The sequence below is a fragment of the Oreochromis niloticus genome, unplaced genomic scaffold (genome assembly GCF_001858045.2).
Source record: "Oreochromis niloticus isolate F11D_XX unplaced genomic scaffold, O_niloticus_UMD_NMBU tig00000179_pilon, whole genome shotgun sequence".
Taxonomy (NCBI): Eukaryota; Metazoa; Chordata; class Actinopteri; order Cichliformes; family Cichlidae; genus Oreochromis; species Oreochromis niloticus.
In genome coordinates this window covers 3,012-10,128 of record NW_020327079.1, presented here as the reverse complement: position 1 = coordinate 10,128, position 7,117 = coordinate 3,012, and the positions used below count along the sequence as shown (strand labels likewise).

The 7,117-nt window shown below is 34.6% G+C and overlaps 1 long non-coding RNA gene across 1 annotated transcript; it reads right to left on the bottom strand.

Moving 5' to 3' along the window:
- Positions 1 to 6,405: 6,405 nt before the first annotated feature.
- LOC109201090 (uncharacterized) lies at positions 6,406 to 6,814 on the bottom strand. The gene is made up of 2 exons (XR_002061086.1): positions 6,779 to 6,814; positions 6,406 to 6,691 (listed from the first exon to the last, which is right to left on the bottom strand). It is a non-coding gene; the product is annotated as an uncharacterized LOC109201090 (long non-coding RNA).
- Positions 6,815 to 7,117: the final 303 nt, after the last annotated feature.

Sequence of the window (7,117 nt, the reverse complement as noted above, 5' to 3'; positions counted from 1 at the left end):
ACTACTGTATAGTTCTGTGTGAATATCATTCTGTACATATGATAATTTTTCAATCCTACAACTGTTTATAACTTGCATAGTTCACATTTCTGTATAACTGTATATCTCAGATTTCTGTATAGTTTTTATTTCATATTTATATCCTGTTCATAGCCTGTACATAGCTTGTACTCACTACAGCCTGTACATACTTATAGTTATAGAATATTCATAACATACTTCACACCGTGTACATTATAACATACCATAATAGACCCATTTCTGTAATATACTTACACATCTATATTATTGCTAATATATATTGTAATATATCTATATCGCGGCTAAAGCACTTCTGGATGGATGCAAACTGCATTTCGTTGCCCTGTACCTGTGACATGTGCAATGACAATAAAGTTGAATTCTATTCTATTCTATTCTATTCTATTCTATAACATAGCAGAAATAAAATTATATAGCAGAAATGCTATATTTAGAAAGAAAAATATAATATAGTAGAAATACTATGATTTAGCAGAAATACTGTAATCAGCACATATACTGTAACATGACAGAAATTCCTCCACTTAGTAGTAATACTATAACATAAAACAAATGTTATGATTTGGCACAAAAACCATAATTTGGCAAAATACTATGATTTAGCAGAAATACTATGATTGAGCAGAAGTACTAAGATGTAGTAAAAGTACTTTGATTTAACAGAAATACAATTATGGAGGAGTAATACTTTAAAATGGGAGAAATATTGATACACACACATACACAGAGCCTAAAGGGAACAGTATTTGTGCCATGGAGTGTTAACAAGAATCTGAGGTCCATATTAGAAAAGCTGCTAAAATCATAAATGTTTGCAGAATTGGGAAAGAGAGCGAGCGCCTGGAAAACAGGGTGATGAGCAGTCAGAATTAGATTGCGGTGAGAGGCGAAAAACGCCGTTTTTTGGAGTTATAAAACGTCGTGTAACTCAAAAACTAGGTGGACTAGAAGCATAATTCTTGTACTGGGTGAATCAGCGGACTTTGGTGTACTGTGACTGTGATTTGCATTGCTCTTTGTACATCTGTCGCTGAGATATGACGAGAGAAGAAAGGGCAGACCTCAGATATGATTGGCTGGCTGGGAAGCCGTGCAGGCCCTGATATGTAAATTTGAATGCCTCAGTCCTCACAGAGGATTGGCTGCCTGGGGACCTGGCAGAAATATATAGAAATACTATGATTAAGCATAAATACTACATTTAGCAGAAATACTATATTAAGTACAAATCCTATAATAAGCAGAAATACTATATTAAGCAATATAAATATCCTATAAAAATCCTATAAAAAGCAAAAATACTGTACTATGATTTGGTAGAAAAACTATAATTAATCAGAAATACTAAATTTAGCAAAAATCTTAAAAAACAGCAGAAATGCGATGATTTAGCACAATAGTAATAACTTAAACAGAAAAATTGGAAAAGCAAAATGGACAGCTGAAAAAATGCTGAACATGCTAAGGGTCCTTCAAATATACTTGTTAAATGAAAAAAAATCGGCAAAAAAATATATAACAGCCACACAATCACAAATATGGACACATACGGAAACACACACACACATACACACACGCACACACGATCCAATTCAGTCAACCAGTCTAAATATATTGAATTTAAATCTTACAATGAGATCATCCCATGAAAAGGCTCTCTCTCTCTCTCTCTCTCTCTGTCACACACACACACACACACACACACACACACACACTCACACACACACAAGATCCAAATCAGTCAACCAGTCTAAATATATTGAATTTAAATCTTACAATGAGATCGTCTCACACACACACACACACACACACACACACACACACACAAGATCCAATTCAGTCAGCCAGTCTAAATATATTGAATTTAAATCTTACAATGAGATCATCCCATAAAAAGGCTCTCTCTCTCTCTCTCTCTCTCTCTCTCTCTCTCTGTCACACACACACGATCCAATTCAGTCAACCAGTCTAAATATATTGAATTTGAATCTTACAATGAGATCATCCCATAAAAAGGCTTTCTCTCTCTCTCTCTCTCTCTCTCTCTCTCTCTCTCGCTCTCTCTCTCTCTGTCACACACACACACACACACACTCACACACACACACACACAAGATCCAATTCAGTCAACCAGTCTAAACATATTGAATTTAAATCTTACAATCAGAGATCATCCCATAAAAAGGCTCTCTCTCTCTCTCTCTCTCTCTCTCTCTCTCTCTGTCACACACACACACACACACACACACACACACACAAGATCCAATTCAGTCAACCAGTCTAAATATATTGAATTTAAATCTTACAATCAGAGATCATCCCATAAAAAGGCTTTCTCTCTCTCTCTCTCTCTCTCTCTCCCTCTCTCTGTCACACACACACACACACACACACACACACACACACACACACACACAGGGAGAGAGAAGTAAGTGTCTAGCTCAGTCAAGCAGCCTGGGAGCTGCTGAATTTAAATCCACCAATCAGAGAGCCTGTGCACTTTTTCCCGCCAAAACAGGTGCACGCAGCACAGAGAGACACAGGATTTCTGCAGTGTATTTCTCATAGTGAGGATTCCTCTCAAACAAATGGCCATAATTTCCTAACCGTAGGGGCTAGAACGGTCATTCTTACACCGTTTTGTTCAGAAGCGATGGGGGAATCTTCAGGTGTTAACAATTTATCATTAAAATATGAATTATTAAAGATATTTGACTTGTAATGCACCATAACTGAGTAGAGGCGAAGCAAAAACTGCCTTGACCTGCCCTCAAACAACGCTTTCTAACTCTAAATCTATTTGGAGTATCGATATAATTCTTTCACCGTAAGAGACAGCAGGCTTTGGTGAACAGTCATGGAAATTTTCAGGTCTTTGTGGAAATCTATCAAAAAGATATGACGAGAGAAAAAAGTGGTTCATTTCCAGAGTTTGAAATCTGAAGAAATCTGAGCGAAGGACGAATTTCCTACCCTCAAACAAGTGTAACTCATTTCAGAACGGTAATAGGTGAGAAAGAAATTCTTGAATTGTGAGCGTCAGGAGTGTCTGAAGATATACTGGGACAAGCCTTATGTCTTAACTTTGCTTCGTTAAGGAGATATGGCGATTCGAAAATGCCTCTCATTACAGAAATCCAGCGGTGATTTTGAACAAACTCTCCATTGACTTTCTATGGAGAGTTTTCAGACTTTGTGTTGGTCTGAGGAGATTTGCCAAAATTCTATAAATCCCACAACAATGATAGTGACATTTTCGGAAAGCCAGCAAAAATACCTACGTTTTGATGTATAATTTGTGGAAGTTGAGTGACAATTGAGCAAGTAGCAAGAAGTTGTTCGGACATGAAGAGAAGACTGCAAAACCTTCAGTGGCACACTGGAAGCCAAGTGCATAGCAACCATAACAACGCATGTATTTTGTGAAAAATCACAATTTTGCAACTGAAAACTTTAAGAGGCATAAAAGTAAAATGGTAAAAGATTTGAAAAAGCTGATTTATTCCTGAATAGCCCAATAATTTGTGAACATTTTAAAATTTGAATGGTTGTTCTACGTGAAAGTAGGAAAAAGTAGTTAAGTTTCAAAAACAAGCAAATTTTAGCAGAATTGCAGAAGTTTTCCATTCATTTCAATGGGACAAATTAAGCTTAATATTTTAAAAAGTATAATAGTATCAAATACCAAAAGACATAGCCATCATTAGCAGAAATAGCAGAATAGTTTAAAATTTGAACGGTGAAAATCGGCTGAAAATTGTGGAAGTAGATCCACGGCGAAAAGTGTACGGAAGTCCCAAGAGGAACTCAATAGTGTGGATGCTTAAAGCATCCACACAATAAAGAGAAACAGGAACTCAATAGTGTGGATGCCTCCAGCATCCACACAATAATAATAATAAAGAATAAAGAGAAACAGGAACTCAATAGTGTGGATGCCTCCAGCATCCACACAACTAGAAAAATTTGCATTTCCTGCGAAAATGCAGTGTGGATGCTTTAAAGCTGAAGCTGTCTGCTGAAAATAGTTGAAAATAGCTGAAAAAGCTGAAGAAATCAAAGTCAGTGCTTAAAAAGTTGTTGAAATTTAAGAACTTTGCAGAACAACATCAAGTTAACAAAAATGTAATAATTTAGCAGAAATACAATAACTTCGAAGAAACATAACTATTCAGCAGAAATGTTGTAGTTTACCAGAAGCTACAACTTAGCAGAAATGTAATAATTTAGAATAACATAACTTAACATAACATAACATAACAAACAAACAAAAGTAGTGTAACCTAGCAAAAATAATATAATTTAGTAGAAAATTAAAAACTTGGCAGAAATATTACAAGTTATCAGAACTGCTATAATTTTTCAGAAATGTAATAATTAGGCAAAACTGTCAACAGATAACAGCTGAAAAGGCTGAAGTAACCTCAAAGTTACTTGTTTAACTGTTAAAAATGACCAGAAACATTAGAAAAGGAAGAAAATCAGCCAGCAGATAAACTCATGTGGAACAAAACCAAGGTAAAATTGCAGAGTTTACACAGCTGGTGAAATCTAAAAATGGCAAAAAAAACCCAAAACCAAAACCCACACAAACAACATTTAGGTAATAAATGCACAAGATGCTGCGGTCAGAGATAAAAACACCCAAAAATAATGTTATTGAAGTGCCAAAGAGTGGAAGAAAGTTTAGAAAGTAGAAAACCAGTAGTAGAAAAGTAGAACATTCAAATATTTTTAGAAACATATGATACAAAATATTTACTCAGTTGTTTCCAATGATTACAATAATGGCATACAGAAATAAAAATCCCATTTGGGACAAACAGAAAAATATTAATAGAAAATGCAAATCAAATGAATCTAACATTTATACAAACAATTGAAGCATCTGTTGGAATTGTGAACATATCCTTGTTTGCCATGTTTAAGTTTATGGCCCTAAGATGCGCAGACACATGATAGGCTATTAGCTGCAAAAATATACACATATATAAACAGCAAGTGAGAGACAAAAATATATCCTCAGATTTGCTGGAGTTTTGTGTAAATACCACTCAGCAAGGATAAACAACATGTTCCAATGCCACATTAAAATTTTCATAAGCTTCATTTTTCAATTAGTTTACAGTTTCCTGATTTTATGATAAATATGGTACCAATCTACAAAATACTGTCGAAATGAAGTCCACATTGTGATATATTTGAGGTGTAGAGAGTCACACAGCTGAACAATCGATGTGCATATTTAAAGAAACAGGGATCAAATAAAGAACATTGTTGTGGAATAAATTACAGTGAAAAATAATCACTGGTTTGCGTTAAAGAGTGACTTATGATGAGGTATTAATTGGGTTAACTTTACCTCTAACAGCTTTTCACATAGTGCTGTGACCAGGATGAAATCCATCATAAAGTAACTGTAAACAGTAGAACCATTAGCATGAATGTTATGGTTCTACTCTGATCAAAACTCAAGTCAGCTGTGTGACCTGATATAAAATGATAAAGAGGAACACATATGAATGGATGTGACCTTTATGAACTTTTCAAAATGACTTTATATGTCTGACCCATTATCTATATATATTAGAGCAGATGTGGAAAACCACTGTTAGACCTACTCTATACTAATGTAGTTACTGACACCCCATACTAAGGCAAGATTCATACAAACACACATTATTTTTTCACTTAAACACTTTCTTTTTTCACATTTTGAGATTGTGTAATTTCTATAAAGAATATGTGTAATGGTTCAATAGATATAGTTATTTAAATGTCCATAATAATCACATGATCATTTTTGTACATCCTACAATTCAAGATTTAGAGCTGTGTGTTTGTATGAATTCAGCTTGCTATACTTATACACTTAGATATATTAATCCACTATTTACCCAAACAAGTTACATTGTTTGGGTAAATAGATTGGGTTTGTCCTACAAAATAATTATTCAACAATTAAAAAAAACACAAAAAACATCTAGACATTAATCCAGAGTTCAGTTTCATATGTCGGATATTGTTTGTTAAATCTGGTGACACAAACACAGTCAAAAATTCATTGCTAGTGTGACATGTGGTCCTTTTTGCCTTTAACCAATGATATGCTGGTTACTTGGACCAGTTTAGTATTTGCTGTCACAGAGGAATGTTAACCATAAATCCAAAAGACAAAACTGAAAAAAATATGTTAATTGCAAACATGTTTTTGCTTAGTAAAAGGACTGAAATTACATGGAAACTGTCACCTTAAAGCCTCATTGTAAATATCATCACAAACAGATGTTTTACACACAGTTAACAAAGCTCCACCACATCCGATCACTGCATATAAATGTAAAAGAAAAATAAATAAATAAATAAAATAAAAAAATTAACACAAGGGAAGACTTTTGATTAAAAACTAAGCTTAAAATAAGTGTTACCTTTGAATATTTGTGGGAAAAATCTGATACTACCCCAAGTATTCAAAGCCACACTGGAAACGATGACAGGCTTGCAGCCCTCTGTTCCTGGAGTGAGGTACCTGATCAGTAGCAGTGAGTTGACAGAAGTCGGTGTCTGTAAGAGTGGCCAAACACTGACACTCTGTCCACTTGCGTAGAGTCTAAGAAGCTGGAATGCAGGCACACTGTACGAGCTTGTTCTAAAAAAATACAGAAAAAGGAACATTTTATTTGTGTTAAGGCCTAAAAACTAGAAATAAGTTATAAAATGGACAATGTTGAAATACCTTATAGGTGCTGCAGGCCACATAACCAGAATTCAGAGTAATCTCACACTCACATGATGGTGAGGAAAGACATGAGCTCTGCAATGAGGTTTGAATGTCTCAGTTGGGACACTGAAGAACTCAGAAGACAGCAATACCTGCACAGAGAGACAGAGTAGAAAAAGCATAGATTTGTAATCCATAATGTGAATTAAAACTCAAAAAGTGTCAACAAGTATAATCATTTGAGTGTGTAATTCTTTATGCAATAATCAGGATTTAAATTAATTAAATGAATTAAAAGCACTGACATTTTTTTAATCAAAGATAAAGAATCATACCTCTCTCTGCTCTGAGGAT